The sequence below is a fragment of the Hemitrygon akajei genome, chromosome 5, assembly GCF_048418815.1.
Source record: "Hemitrygon akajei chromosome 5, sHemAka1.3, whole genome shotgun sequence".
Lineage (NCBI taxonomy): Eukaryota > Metazoa > Chordata > Chondrichthyes > Myliobatiformes > Dasyatidae > Hemitrygon > Hemitrygon akajei.
Window position 1 is genome coordinate 186208717 of NC_133128.1, and position 16732 is coordinate 186225448.

At 40.7% G+C, this 16732-nt stretch overlaps 1 protein-coding gene across 10 annotated transcripts in view; it reads right to left on the minus strand.

Moving 5' to 3' along the window:
• The window catches only part of csrnp3 (cysteine-serine-rich nuclear protein 3), a 207623-nt gene that overhangs the window by 142260 nt on the left and 48631 nt on the right, over nucleotides 1-16732 (minus strand). The gene's annotated exons all lie outside the window — the stretch shown is intronic.

Sequence of the window (16732 nt, forward strand, 5' to 3'; positions counted from 1 at the left end):
TGATGTCTCAGGGTTGGGTGAGTCTGCACCTGCACTGCCTCCTCCCCTGGCAGTCCTTCCCTACCATCTGCCCCACGCCCCTCCGACGGTGCGGCACCGTCACCATACCCAACATCTTTTGCTCGCGCAGGATTTTCAAACTCGCTTTCCACTCCAGGTTGATAAAAACAGTACTGTACAAAAGTCGTAGACACCCTAGCTATATAATGTGCTTAAGACTGTGAACAGCTGCAGACACGAGTACACACAATCATCACTTCCTTATCCTCACAATAATTCAGTAATTGGTAGATTTAGACAACTATCGTGTGAATAACAGAATCATAATCGTTTTACTGTATTCTAGATATCTGTTTATTTGAGATATAGCAAGAAATAGGCACTTCTGGATCTTCGAACTGTGCTGCCCAGAAATCCCCTGATTTAACATAGCCTAATGACGGGAAAATTTACAATGGCCAAGCAACCTACTAAACGGCACATCTTTGGATTGTGGGCGGAAACCAGAGCACCTGGACGAAACCCATGCGGCCGTGGGGGAATGTGCAAACTCCTCATGGTCAGTGGCAGGAATTGAAATACTGGCTCCAGCTTATTCCAATTCAAATATAGCTACTCCAAATTGTGACTTCTCTCCGTTCAAGCACTAGCATCCCAAGGGGATATGCACTGATTAATTCATTTATAAGTTATACCACACATTCCCACTTATATAGCCCTTTTAAGGAAGAAAATTGATCCAAGGGTATTTAGGGGATAAAAATCAGCCGCCAAATTATTAGGCTAGGCCTGATCAACAAAATGGATTGCGAGGAACACATATAAACGGACAAGGAAGGTTGGAGGGTTGGGGACAGGGGCTGGGAGTGAAACAATGGAAGAGGTTGGGAGATTCACTTTTCATTAGAAACTCCATAATTAGGATCATAACAGATAAAGGTATACCACAAATGGCAAAGAAGAAGTACAAACATTTACTTATTTATTGAGCTACATCGAACTGCGTCATTCCGCAATTTAACCCTATAGCCTCGTCACGGTACAATTTACAATGATCAATTAACCTACCAAATAGTAGGTCTTTGGACTGTGGGAGGAAGCCCACACAGACATGGAGAGAATGCACAGACTCCTTACATGCAGTGTGGAAATTGAACCTGGAATGCCTGTACTGTGCTGCCCCACAGTATACTTCAACAAAGTCTTGATCAGTTATGCAAAGGTGCGTATTTTTCTCCAGTTTTCCTCCATTTTTACATACCAGATAATTACTGCTGTGGATAGCAAACCTTTCAGCCCTCACTGTAGAGCGTTAGTGAAATGGACTTCCTGCCTCAATTCGATTCCAACGTCAACAGAGGCAGATTGTGGAGGCGACCAAATAATTTGAGGCGGTGCACCTTAAATTTTATTCCAGTTCATTATTTATCCAGCTAGGTTTCTTATGAATGATAAATAACTAGATAACACCAAAACCAATGATGTTTACAAGTTGCAACAATAGGTGAACAGCAAATCCAGGCCCAGAAACCAACGTCCCACCTGCATCGTCCACACTAAATGTTCAACACCTGGCTTGCCTTCTTCTTGGTCTTCCACCATTTTGTTCTCACTATACAGAGGTTTATGTTAAAAGTTCATTTGCAATGAAACACGTTTCATTTTACTGAATCTAAGTATCACAAGCATTTCTTTCTCAATTTTGAAAGGTGGGTGGGTGGGTGGGTGGGGGGGGGGGTGTGAAAGTGCTAGAACACAAAAGCTCTGTGGAATTTCAACCTCTTTCCACATCTTGGCTCATCTACATGCTCTAACCCAGCAGGTACTGGCACTTGGAAAACTGATGGCAGCTACAGGCCATTTTCAAAAGCAATGGAGTCCATCGCTCTTAGGTATAACATAGAGACAGGATTTGTTCAGATTCCACCAGCATGGGATGATGGAGATTTGGGAGAAGACCCAAAGACACTTGCAAATTTCTGCAGATATACCACGGTGAGCATTCTAACCAACTGTACCACCATCAGGTATGGGGAGGAATGCACAGGATCAAAATAAGCTGCAGGAAGTTGCACACTCAGTTAGCTCCATCATGGGTACTAGTCTTCCCAGCAAAAAGGTGGCATCCATCATTAACCCCCCAGTGCCCAGGACACGTCCTCCTATCATCCCCTCAATCAAGGAGGAGGTACAGAACCCTGAATATTCTCACTCAACCATTCAGAAACAGCTTCTTTACCCTCAGTCGTCAGATTTCTGAGCGGACATTGAAGCCATGAACACTACCTCACTACTTTTTTGCACAATTAAATATAAAGCAACAAATTTCACAACATGCCAGTGATACGAAACCTGATTCCGATTCTGAAATATTTCTCACTGAGATCGTGTAATCAAATTGTGGGAAAGAATATTCAGTTAAGTCAAGAATGCTACACGTACAGATTCGTTGCTCACATGTAGTGATTCATAAAATATTGACAGGATGGGAAGAAGGGCTCATTTAACAATATGTTCATTTTATTTGGCAGCTTTGATACACTTGGTCTTTCTTCCTATATTTCCTGTGGCACACAGCTGCTGCCTGTGTCAGTAATAAACTACAAAGCCATCAGCTACAAAAAAAGCAATGTCAGTTTTAAAGGCTCTCTGCCAAAACCATGAAAGCTGTTCTTGAAGGACACAAATCACTAATACGAGGCCTGTAGATGGAATGAAAGGACTTATGCCAGCTTCTCACATTACTGAATGGATTTCAGTGCTTGATGTGAAAACAGCGCTGTGAATTTGGTAAAAAATTTGACTAAGGTGTCATATGCAATGTAATCTACCCAGTAATCTACAGAGGAAAGGCCTTAAGAATGATGTGCAAACACCTGTTCTGGATGCTTTCTCAGCCTTTCATAAGAACACAAGTTATAGGAGCAGAATTAGGCCATCTGGCCCATCAGGTCTTCTCCGCCATTCCATCACAGCTCATTTACTATCCCTCTCAACCCTATTCTCCTGCCTTCTCCCTGTAACCTTTGACATCCTAATTAAGAACCCATCAACCTCCACCTTAAATGACTTGGCCTGCACCACCATCTGTGGCAATGAATTCCACAGATTTACACCCTCTGGTTAAATAAATTCTGGCTCATCTCCATTCTAAATAGACACCCCTCAATTCTGAGGCTGTGCCCTCTGGTCCTAGACTCCCCAGCTATCGGAAACATCCTCTCCATATCCATTTTATCGAGACCTCTCGATATTTGACAGGTTTCATTGAGATCCCCCTCAATCTCCTAAACACTTTAATTATACCTTAGATTCAGATTAATTTGCATATCACATGTACATCAAAACATACAGTGAAATGTGTCATTTGTGTTAAGGACCAACACAACCGAAGGATGTGTTGGCGGAAGCTCGCAAGGGCAGCACGCATTCCAGCACGACACAACAAGCCTACCATATTCACAGAACACGAGGAAACCTGCAGATGCTGGAAATTCAAACAACACACACAAAATGCTGGTGGAACGCAGCAAGCCAGGCAGCATCTATAGGAAGAAGCACAGTCGACGTTTTGCGGCCCGAAATGTCGACTGTACTTCTTCCTATAGATGCTGCCTGGCCTGCTGCGTTCCACCAGCATATTCACAGAACACGCCAACTGAACAAGCCTTGTTAGGCAAATCTTACAGCTGAAGAATTACACAATGCAGATTTTGCGATACTGTTTTGAACAACTTCTCTGAGAACTAATAGATAAATTACAGCTTATTGATTGAGATACAGTGCGGAATAGGCCCTTCCAGCTGTGCCACCCAGCAATGACCTGAATTAACCCGAGCCTAATCAGAGGACAACTTACAATGCCCAACTAACCGGTAAGTCTTTGGACTGAGGGAGGAAAGCAACGCAGTCATGGGGAGAACGAACAAGTTCCTACATATAACGGCTGGATTGAAATACTGGTTCCAATTAATGTTCAACTGTGAAAACATTTAAATATAGCTACTCAAAATTATGACTTCTCGCCATTCAAGCGCAAGGATCATGTGGAGATAGGCACTAATTAATTCATTTAATTATTACAAATCTTTAAAATTAGCTAAATTATACTGAACATTCACACTTATATAGCGTTTTTAAGGGAGAATCTCGATCCAAAGTAATTCAGAGGATAAAAATCAGGCACCAAATTAGTCCTAATATCAGGCAGCAGCGGGAATTGAACCCAGATGGCTGGTACTGTAAAGCATAGTGCTAACCACTACGCGACCATGCCAATTTAGTTTCTGTTTGTTTATTTATTAACTTCTAACAGAGTTAATTAAATCAAAAGATCCTGTGAAGATTCTTTGCATCATAATATCCACAGAATAGTTTCAGAAAATCATTCTCCAATGTTAGGCCCTAGGTCTGTTACCTCCAGAATCTATCTGGTTTATATTACAAAGCAACTTTTAGACTGGCCAGAAAGATTACTGGATCCCGTTTGGCCAAAAACATTAAACTTCAGAAGACCATCAACCCGACTATAGGATATAGGGTTTACATCAACTGTTTGCTTAGTATTTTTCTATGAGGAGCAATCTGGAAAATGTCTGATCTCAACAGAGACATTGACAATTTATGTTTGCACCACTGACCTACATCACATTTTTAGTGGTGCTTTGATTAGTTTTAGAGACGCCCCCACCCCAAGCTGATTATTTTGGAAAGACTGTTGTTTTGCTGATATTAAATTACGTAGTCTTAAAAAAAAATTCTAGATAAAATCAGTCGTTAGCTCAGATCCAGATTTTGACTGATATTCCAATGAAGTGTTTGCAATATTTTGCCACATGAAGATGGACCCCCAGTCCCCTCCCCTCTTCCCATTCTTCCATGGTCCACTCTCCTCTCCTATCAGATTCTTTCTTCTCCAGCCCTTGACCTTTGCCACCCACCTGGCTTCACCAATCATCTTCCAGCTAGCCTCTTTCCCTTTCTCCAAACTTTTTATTCTGGCATCTTACCCCTTCCTTCTTTCTCAGTCGTGAAGAAGGGTCTCAGTGTAAAACGTTGACTGTTTATTCAGTTCCATAGATATTATCTGACCTGTTTGAGTTCCTCCACCTTCCTGTGTGTGTTTCGAAATAAATGCAATTTCTTTTTGTTACTGTTATGTAATGTAAATTTTCACTTGGAAACAACAGTTTTCGGGAATTTCTCTTTTCAACATAATGTTTGTGTACAGATTCCAGACCCTAACAGACAGACATACTTTATTGATCCCGAGGGAAATTGGGTTTCGTTACAGCCGCACCAACCAATACTGGAGAAATATAGCAATATAAAATCATAAATAATTAAATAATAACAAGTTAATCATGCTCAGTGGAAATAAGTCCATCCTAAGCTCTCCCTTCCCAGGTTGATTTGAGTATTTGCAGCTATGTCAGTTCCAAACAGTCAAGGCCAGGTTCTTTTTTACACTTGGTTAGTTTGTCTGTTGTTTGCTTTGTTTAATTATTAATTTTAAACGCCCACTGTTTCCTCTTCAGAGAAGACCGAAGCAAAGTCTCCATTCCATAACCTCACAATGTTTGTATCACATTCCTCGCTTAGCAACCTTATCCCTTTGACTAGCATAATGCCATCATGGACCACATCTACACAGAACATTGCCACAGGAAAGCAGTATCCATCATGAGTGATCCCCACCACCCAGGACGTGCTTTCTTCTCACTGCTGCCATCAGGAAGGTGGTACAGGAGCCTCAGGACTCACACCACCAGCTGCAGGAACAGTTATTACCCCTCAATCATCAGGCTCTTGAACCAACATGGATAAATAACTTCTCTCAAATTTACTCACCCCTTCACTGAAATGTTCCCACAACCTACAGACCCACTTTCAAGGACTCCATCTCATGTTCTCAATATTTATTACTTATTTATTTATTATTATTTCTCTTGTATTTCCAGAGTTAGTCTTTTTTTTTTGCACATGGGTTGTTAGTCCATCCCCTTTGGGTGTAGACTTTCATTGATTCTATAATGGTTACTATTCTATTTTGGATTTACTGAGTATGCCTGCAAGAAAATTAATCTCAGGGTTTTATATGGTGACATATATGTTCTTTGAACTTCAGTGTCACAGATTCCCACATTGCCTGTCTCGTTGCCTTTGATATCCTATTTATTTTACTGCCTGGTGAAATTTACAATAGCATAATTATTCATTATACCAACACAAAACCTATAATGTGAGCAGATTATTTCAGTTTCAAGAACTGTACTAAAAATAAAAAGTGATACAAGCATGACAAATAGTAAAGAATAACTTTTGAAGCAGATGAACAAATAATCAACTATGTTGCTGCGAGTTTGTTTTTTTTCTTCAGATTATTTACTCTTATCTGCATTTCATTGCTTGACAGTTCATCACGTAAAAGTGCCACTATTGCCTCAATAAAATATTTACTAGTGGAGAGAAGCACAACACAGTTGATGCACAAAATTAGTTTTCCTGGATTAGGGGAGACAGAATCTCAAGGTAATGAGTTTGTCCTTTTTAGGGCTGAAATGTGGAGAAATTTCTTCATTCCGAGCATTGTGGATCTTCGAAATTCTTGATATCAGAATGCTGTGGATTCCTGCTGCTATGTACTCAAATCTACTCCAATGAAATGAGAGGATTTGGGGATTGGTTAGTAAAGGTTCGTTGAGGGCAAAATCAATTATGATCTAAATGGCATGCCATAGAGACCACGTGACCTGCACTCATTTCTATTTCATGCAGACCTAATTTTTGCATGAAAATCTCCTGCAAATATTGACATACTAATTATTCCAATTAATTTTAATTTTAAAAGGTAGGATCAAGTTTGAAGTATAATGATGATAAGGTGGCATTACCAGTCCCACACCTCCCACCAGGAAAGTGGCTCACTATTTCCTCAAGGGCAAGAAATGTTTGCCTTATACAAATCGACCAAATATAAAAGGCATGAGCCAAGCTGTTTAATTTTTTACCAGTGTGTGCGTGAATGTTGCTGTGAAGCATCAGGTCATTTAAAATTATTTCAACATACCACTAATGCAGGAAAACCTAAAATTAATATTGAAGCAAAATTTACTGCCACAGACCCTGGGAAGTCTAATTTGTGAGAGGAGAGATCAAGATTGAAAGAAGGTACAGACAGCAAATAAAGAAACAATTGGTGTAAATCCAAATGCGACAGACACACTCAGTAGCTCAGAGAGGATCATGAATAGAGAGAAGTAGTTTATGTTTCAGGCTGAGAATATTTAATCCAAAAAGTTGGGCAAGTATGTACATCACTGGGTGATAATCTGTTCAATCCTAAAAATACAAGCAAAGGAGCAAGTTGGGCTAGTGATCTCAAGAACACTACGCATTTAATCCATTAACTGAATATACAAACAACTGTAGCTTCTTCTCAATATTTTGGCTATGGAACTTTCTCCAGCAGAAGCAGTGCTCTTGCGATCACTACCCCCACCTTGATCCTATGCTTTACAGCTCTAGTAAATGTGGTGATTATGTAAATGGCCACTTCAACCATTACGAGAAGCAAACCATTATCCTAGCAAATATCCATGACTATTATGGTGAACTCTTATTACCTTGCAAGACAAATAAGATTTCCATGTTGTTATCACAATAGGTATTGAAAAAAGTGTCAAGGATTCAAGCTTTATAATTCTTATACTTGCTGTAATTCAGAAGAATGAGGGGTGACTGCATTGAAGCCTAACAAATGCTGAAAGGCCTCAAGAGAGTGGATGTTTCCTATGGTGGGGGAATCTGAGACCAGAGGACACTGCCTGCGAATAGATGGATGTCCTTTGACAACAGAGATGACAAAGAATTTCTTAGCCAGAGAGTGGTGAATTGGTGGAATTTGTTGCCACAGGCAGCTGTGGAGGCCAAGTCACTGGGTATATTTAAGGCAGAGGTTAATAGATTGATTAGTCAGGGAATAGTTGTGGGGAAAAGGTAGGAAATTGGGACTGAGAGGAAAAATGGATCAGCCATGATGAAATGGCGGAGCAGACTCGATGGGCCAAATAGAGTCCATGTACCTTGTAGCTTATCTGGTAGCTCCTATATCGTAGCTTATCTTGTTGTAGCTCCTATATCTTGTAGCTCATAACAATGATGCTACTATTAAGTCAATTTTTTGTGGGTGCAGTCAAGTGATTATCAACAGAGCATGTGCGATACTGCACCAGTTCAATGCAATAGATGCAATAATATCTTTAATTGCTTATGCAGTCACAAGTAATCTCCACCAGTGATTAATGTCATCAGTCATTTGAGCTGTAAAAATTAGCAACATGTCTAGGGAACTGGCTTGCAATAAATTTCTATACATAGATAGGAGTTACAAATTTCAGTAAACAGACAGCTAGACTGAGGTCCAGGGGAGCAGCTATGTCAGACTGATTATTCTTCAAAAAGCAATTTATTGTTATTAATTTAGTAACAGAAAGTCTAAATCACTGCTTACCAACCTTTTAGCATTGTATATGCAATATTTCAGAATATTATGGGATACAGTCAACATGTGGTAATTATGCAATATTTTATCTTTTATGCTGCTTCTAAATTTTCTTTGAATAGACAAGAACTGTTATGCAAAGAATGAGTCAGTTATTTTGCCAAGTGATATTATATCAGTGATCTCCTTTGCAACTCCAAAGCTAGAAAAGCTCTGAAAATTTCATAGGACCATGTGAACTTTAAATAGAGCAACTTTAAATTCCTCAGTGCCCTAATTTCAGAGGATGTGTCCTGGGTCCAGCATGCAAGTGCAATTACAAAGAGAGCATGGCAGTGTCCCTAATTACTTTAGAGTTTGTGAAGATTCAGTATGATATCTACCACTTTGACAAACGTCATGATGTGTAGTGGCAAGTATATTGACTGGCTGCATCACAGCCTGGTATGAAAACACCAATGCCCTTGAACAGAAGATCTTATTAAAAGTAGTGGATACGGACCAGTCCATCACAGGTAAAGCATTACCCACCATTGAGAACTTCTACATGAAACGCTATCATTGGAAAGCAGCATCCATCATTAGGACTTCCACCACCCAGGACATGCTCTCTTCTCACTGCTGCCATCAAGGAGAAGGTACAGGAGCTTCAGGACTCACACCATCACGTTCAGAAACAGTTACTACCCCTGAACTATCAGGCTCTTAAACCAAAGAAATAACTTCACTTAATTTCACTTCATCAATGGCATGTTCCCACAACCTATAGACTCACTTTCAAGGACTCTTCATCTCATGTTCTCAATATTTATTGCTTTTTTTACTATTTCTTCATTTTTGTATTTGCCGTTTGATATTTTTTGCACACTGGTTGAGCTCCCAAGTTGGTGTGGTCTTTCATTGATTCTGTTCTGGTTATGATTAAACCAAAAGACCGTAAAAAATAGGAGCAGAATTGGGCCATTCAACCCATCAGGTCTGCTCTGCCATTCTATCAAGGCTGATCCCAGATCCCACCCAACCCCTTGCACCCACTATCTCACTACATCCTTTGATACCCTGACCGATCAAAAACCTATCAACATCTACCATAAATATACCTAAAGACTCGAACTCTGCCATAGTCTGTGGCAGAGCATTCCACAGATCCACTACTCTCTGGCTATAAAAAAAATTCCTCCTTACTTCAGTTCTAAAAGGTTGGCCCTCAATTTTGAGGCTGCACCTTCTAGTTCTGGATATCTTCACCAGAGCAAACATCCTCTCCACATGCACCCTATCGAGTCCTTTCAACATGTGGTAGGTTTCAATGAGATCCCCACACATACTTCTAAATTCTAGTGAGTACAGACCCAATATGTTAACCCTTCATTCCTGGACTCATCCTCGTGAACCACCTCTGGACTCTCTCCAATGACAACACAGTCTTTCTGCGATACAGGGTCCAAAACTGTTGACAATACTCCAAGTGCAGCCTGACTAATGTCTTATAAAGCCTTAGCATTATCTCTGCTTTTGTATTCTACTCCCCTTGAAATAAATGCCAACATTGCATTTGCCTTCTTTACCACAGACTCAACCTGTAAATTAACCTTCTGAAAGTCTTGCACAAGGACTCCCAAGTCCCTCTGCACCTCTGTTTGAATCTTCTCCCCATTTAGATAGTAGTCCACACTATTGTTCCTTTTACCAAAAATGCATTATCATACATTTCCCAACACTGCATTCCATCTGCCACTTTTTTGCCCATTCTTCCAATTTGTCTAAGTCCTGCTGCAACCACATTGCTTACTCAGCATTACCTACCCCTCTACCTATCTTTGTATCATCCACAAACTATAGATTTATTGAGTATGCCCACAAGAAAATAAATCTCAGGACTATAAATGGTGCCATATATGTACTTTGATAATACACTTACTCTGAAGCACCATCTCCAAAGCTCCAGAACATTCCAGAATCAGAGAAAGTCGTGAAATTTGTTTATGCTGCAGCACTACATTGCAATACATAATAATAGGAAAAAAATGTGAAATATATATATCAAATAGTTAAATTACATTAGTACAAACATAAAAATTAAAAAGCACTGAAGTAGTATTCATTTGTTCCATATCTATTCAGATATCAGTTGGCAGAGGGGAAAAAGCTGTTCCTGAATCGTGGAGTAGGTACAGTCCAATAGAGTTTTATAAAGTGAGAACAGAATTTCCCAGCTCTTGAACTTCAGTGTCAGACTAATACAAGTCCCTTGGAAACTTGGATGCCTCAGGGGCAGGAATGGTTACGCTGAGTACCAGGCTTTAGATGTTTCAGAAAGGACAGGGAGGGAGGCAAAAGAGGTGGGGGTGTGGCACTGTTGATCAGAGATAGTGTCACAGCTGCAGAAAAGGTGGACATCATGGAGGGATTGTCTACAGAGTCTCTGTGGGTGGAGGTTAGGAACAGAAAGGGGTCAATAACTCTACTGGGTTTTTTTTTTAATAGACCACCCAATAATAACAGGGACATCGAGGAGCAGATGGGGAGACAGATTCTGGAAAGGTGTGATAATAACAGGGATGCTGTGAATTAATTTCCCAAATATCGATCGGCATCTCCCTAGAGCAAGGGGTTTAGATGGGGTGGACTTTGTTAGGTGTGTTCAGGAAGGTTTCTTTACACAATATGTAGTTAAGCCTACAAGAGCAGAGGCTGTACTTGATGTGGTACTGGGAAATGAACCTGGTCAGATGTCAGGTCTCTCAGTGGGACAGCATTCTGGAAATAGTGATCACAATTCTATCTCCTTTACCATAGCATTGGAGAGGTATAGGAGCAGACAAGTTAAGAAAATGTTTAATTGGAGTAAGGGGAAATATGAGACTATCAGGCAGGAACTTGGAAGCATTAATTGGGAACAGAGGTTCTCTGGAACATGTATGGAAGAAATGTGGCAAATGGTCAAGGGATATCTGCGTGGCGTTCTTCATCGGTACATTCCAATGAGACAGGGAAAGGATGGTAGCGTACAGGAATCATGGTATACAAAGTTTGTTGTAATTCTAGTCAAGAAGAAAAGCTTGTGAAAGGTTCAAAGAAAACTAGGTAATGATAGAGATCTAGAAGATCATAAGGCTAGCAGGAAGGAGCTTAAGAATGAAATTAGGAGAGCCAGAAGGAGCCATGAGAAGGCTTTGGTGGAGAGGATTAAGGAAAACACCAAGGCATTCTACAAGTATGTGAAGAGCAAGAGGACAAGACATGACAGAATAGGATCAATCAAGTGTAACAGTGGAAAAGTGTGTATGGAACCGGAGGAGATAGCAGAGGTACTTAATGAATACTTTGGTTCAGCATTCACTACGGAAAAGGATCTTAGCAATTGTAAGGATGACTTACAGCGGACTGAAGAGCTTGAACATGTAAATATTAAGAAAGAGGATGTGCTAGAGCTTTTGGAAAGCATCAAGTTGGATAAGTCACCGGGACCAGACTACTGTGGGAGGTGAGGGAGGAGATTGCTGAGCCTCTGGCAATGATCTTTGCATCATCAAAGGGGACGGGAGAGGTTCAGGAGGATTGGAGGGTTGCAGATGTTGTTCCCTTATTCAAGAAAGGGTGTAGAGATAGCCCAGAAAATTATAGGCCAGTGAGTCTTACTTCAGTGGCTGGTAAGTTGATGGAGAAAATCCTGAGAGGCAGGGTTTATTAACATTTAGAGAGGTATAATATGATTAAGAACAGTCAGCATGGCTTTGTCAAAGGCAGGTCATGCCTTACGAGCCTGATTGAATTTTTTGAGGATGTGACTAAACACATTGATGAAGGTACAGCAGTAGATATAATGTATATGGATTTCAGCGAGGCATTTGATGAGGTACCCCATGCAAGGCTTATTGAGAAAGTAAAGAGGTATGGGATTCAAAGGGACATTGCTTTGTGGATCCAGAACTGACTTGCCCATAGAAGGCAAAGAGTGGCTGTAGAAGGGTCATATTCTGTATGGAGGTCATTGACCAGTGGTGTGCCTCAGGGATCTGTTCTGGGACCCTTACTCTTTGCGATTTTTATAAATGACCTGGATGAGGAAGTGGAGGGATGAGTTAGTAAATTTGCTGATGACACAAAGGTTGGAGGTGTGGTGGATAGTGTGGAGGGCTGTCAGAGGTTACAGCGGGACATTGATAGGATGTAAAATTGGGCTGAGAAGTGGCAGATGAAGTTCAACCCAGATAAGTGTGAGGTGGTTCATTTTGGTAGGTCAAATATGATGGCAGAATATAGTATTAATGGTAAGATTCTTGGCAGTGTGGAGGATCCAGAGGGATCTTGGGGTCCGAGTCCATAGGACACTCAATGCTGCTGCAAAGGTTAACTCTGTGGTTAAGAAGGTATACGGTGCACTGGCCTCCATAAATCGTGGGATTGAGTTTAGGAGCTGAGAGGTAATGTTGCAGCTATATAGGACTCTGGTCAGACCCCACTTGGAGTAGGTGTTCAGTTCTGGTTGCCTCACTACAGGAAGGATGTGGAAGCCATAGAAAGGGTGCAGAGGAGATTTACGAGGATGTTGCCTGGATTGGGGTGCATGGCTTATGAAAATAGGTTGAGTGAACTTGGCCTTTTCTCCTTGGAGCGATGGAGGATGAGTGGTGACCTGTTAGAGGTGTATGAGAGGCATCGATCATGTGGATAGTTAGAGGCCTTTTCCCAGGGCTGAAATGGCTAGCATGAGGGCAGTTTTAAGGTGCTTGGAAGTAGGTACAGAGATGTCAGGAGTAAGTTTTTTTTAATGCAGAGAGTGGTGAGTACGTGGAATGGGTTGCCGGCGACAATGGTGGAGGCGGAAACGATAGGGATTTATTTATTTATTTTTTAAAAAGACTCCGGATAGGTACATGGAGCTCAGAAAAATAGAGGGCTATGGGTAACCCCAGGTAATTTCTAAGGTAAGGACATGTCTGGCACAGCTTTGTGGGCCGAAGGGCCTGTATTTTGCTGTAGCTTTTCTACATTTCTAAAGGGAAGCATGCCATATGCTTTCTTTACTACCTGATCATCTTCTGGCTACTTTCAGAGAGCTATGGATTTGAATGCTAAGATCCCTCTGCATATCAACTATGTTTAAGAGTCTTACCATTTATGGTATACTGTCTCTTTACATTTGAACTGCCAATGTATTACACTTCACATTTACATAGGTTAAACTCCATCTGCCAATTCTCTGCCCATATCTGTAACAGATCTATCTTCCACTCTATCCTTTGACAGCCTTCTATGTTATCAGCCACCCCGCGCATCTTCATATCATCTGCAAACCTACAAACCCATCCATATACATTTTCATCTTGATCATAAAAATCAGAGGTCCCAGTAATGGATCACCGGGGAATACCCCTAGTTACGGACCTCCAGCCAAAATTACACCCATTGACCTTGAAAAGGATGGACTATATCAGAAGATCATGAACATACACAGAATTAAACTACATGCAATACCTCTCTTAATCATCCAGAAGGTTACATTAAAAAGTATCGTGACAGGAAGTATTAGTCCAAAAAAAGAGCGTAATATTCTGAACATAATCATCATCATTATGTGCCGTGTGACATGACATGGGCTATCATGGTCTTTCATCTACCTTTAATCCGAGAAGTTCTAATAAATTCTTCTAAACTCTTGCCTGTCCATCCCCTGATGTAACTCAAGAATGTCAAGCACTGTTAACCGCAACTTTTTCTTCCATCAATTTTCCCTATTACTGCAAGATATTCGAGCTTCTCTTTCCTCAGTACATGTCCCAGAACATAATATCAATTCTAAAATGTGAGATCATAGTAAAAAAAGAATCAGTTTGCAGACAACAGAAAATAGTGAAGATATAGATAGTGAATAGTTTATAAAGGGTCGAACAGGATATATATTCCAAACCTCCTCTACTCAATAAAGTAGCCACCTAGTGTATGCTCATGGTGTTTTGCTGCTGTAGCACATCCACATCAAGATTTGCCTCATTATAGGGAGGATGTGGAGGCTCTTGGATGATTCAAAATTCAAAGTAAATTTATTATCAAGTACACCAAATACATTATTAAACACTGCACCTACTGGGGCGTTTAACCAGTGTGCAAAAGACAACAAAATGCAAATACTAAAAGAAAGAAATATAATAATAAATACATAAGCAATAAATATTGAGAACATGAGACGGAGAGTCTTTGAAAGTGAGTCTATAGTGTGTTGGAACATTTTAATGATGGAACAAGTGAAGTTGAGTGTAGTTATCCCACTTTGGTTCAAGAGCCTGATGGTTCAGAGGTAATAACTGTTTCTGAACTTGGTGGTGTGAGTCCTGAGGCTCCTGTACCTTCTTCCTGATGGCACCAGCGAAAAGAGAGTATGCCGTGGGTGGTGGGGGTCCCTGACGATTAATGCTGCCTTCCTGTGACAGACACTCTGTAGATGTGCTCAGTGGTACGAAGGGTTTTATCCATGATGGACTGGGCCACTTCCTTTTATAGGATATTCAATCCAAGGGCACTGGTGTTTCCATACCAGGCTGTGACGCAGCCAGTCAATATACTCTCCATCATACATCTATAGAAGTTTTCAAAGTTTTAGATGCCAAGCCAAATCTTTGCAAATTCCTTCAAAAGTAAAGGCTCTGTCATGCATTCTTTGTAAAAGCACTTACATGCTGGGCCCAGGACAGGTCCTCTGAAATGATAACACTAAGGAATTTAAAGTTGCTGACCTTCTCCACCTCTAATGCCCCAATGAGGACTGGGTTATGGGCCCCTGGTTTCCTCCTCCTCAACTCAATAACCAGCTCCTTGGTCTTACTGACATTGAGTAAGAAGTTATTGTTCTGGGGCCATTCATCCAAATTTTCAATCTCCCTCCTATATGCCAAAGATCTTCAATCTCCTTCCTGCATGACACAACCATGACTAACAAGAGAAGTCAAAGCCAACACAGAAGCCAAACAGAGGGCATATAATTGAGTAAAAATTAGTGGGAAGTTAGAGAATTGGAAAGCTTTTAAAAACCCAGAAGCCAACTAAAATAGTTATTATGGTAAAGATGGAATATGAAAGTAAGCTAGCCAATAATATTAAAGAGGATACCAAAAGTTTCTTCAGATACATAAAGTAAAAAATGTCGTGAAAGTGGGTATCAGACCACTGGAAAACAATGCTGGAGAGGCAGTAAAGTGGGAAATACGAAATGGTGGATCAACAAAATAAGTATTTTGCATCAATCTTCACTGTGGAAGACACTAGCAGAATGGTGGAAGCTCCAGGTGTCAGCAGTCATGAAGTGTGTGAAGTTACCATAATTAGAGGGAAGGTTCTTGGGAAACTGAAAGGTCTGAAGGTAGATAAGTCACTGGGCCAAGTGACGTACACTCCAGGGTTCTGAAAGATGTGGCTGAAGAAATCGTGGAGGCATTAGTAACGATCTTTCAAGAATCACTAGATTCTGGAATGGTTCCAGCAGACTGGAAAATTGTAAATGTCACTCCATTCTTCAAGAATGGAGAGAAACAGAAGGAAGGAAATTATAAGCCAGCTAGTCTGACCTCAGTGGTTGGGAAAATGTTGCACTAAGTATGATGTCTCAGGGTATTTAGATAGATAGATAGATAGATAGATACTTTATTCATCCCCATGGGGAAATTCAACATTTTTTCCAATGTCCCATACACTTATTGTAGCAAAACTAATTACATACAATACTTAACTCAGTAAAAATATGATATGCATCTAAAATCACCCTCTCAAAAAGCATTAATAATAACTTTTAAAAAGTTCTTAAGTAGTTTACTTAAATACATTGAGTCCTAACCCCGGCACTTTAACATATCTTACTCCTGGCGGTTGAATTGTAAAGCCGAATGGCATTGGGGAGTATTGATCTCTTCATCCTGTCTGAGGAGCATTGCATCGATAGCAAACTGTCGCTGAAACTGCTTCTCTGTCTCTGGATGGTGCTATGTAGAGGATGTTCAGGGTTTTCCATAATTGACCATAGCCTACTCAGCGCCCTTCGCTCTGCTACCGATGTTATACTTTCCAGTACTTTGCCCATGACACAGCCCGCCTTCCTTACCAGCTTATTAAGACGTGAGGCGTCCCTCTTCTTAATGCTGCCTCCCCAACACGCCACCACAAAGAAGAGGGCGCTCTCCACAACTGACCTATAGAACATCTTCAGCATCTCACTACAAACATTGAATGACGCCA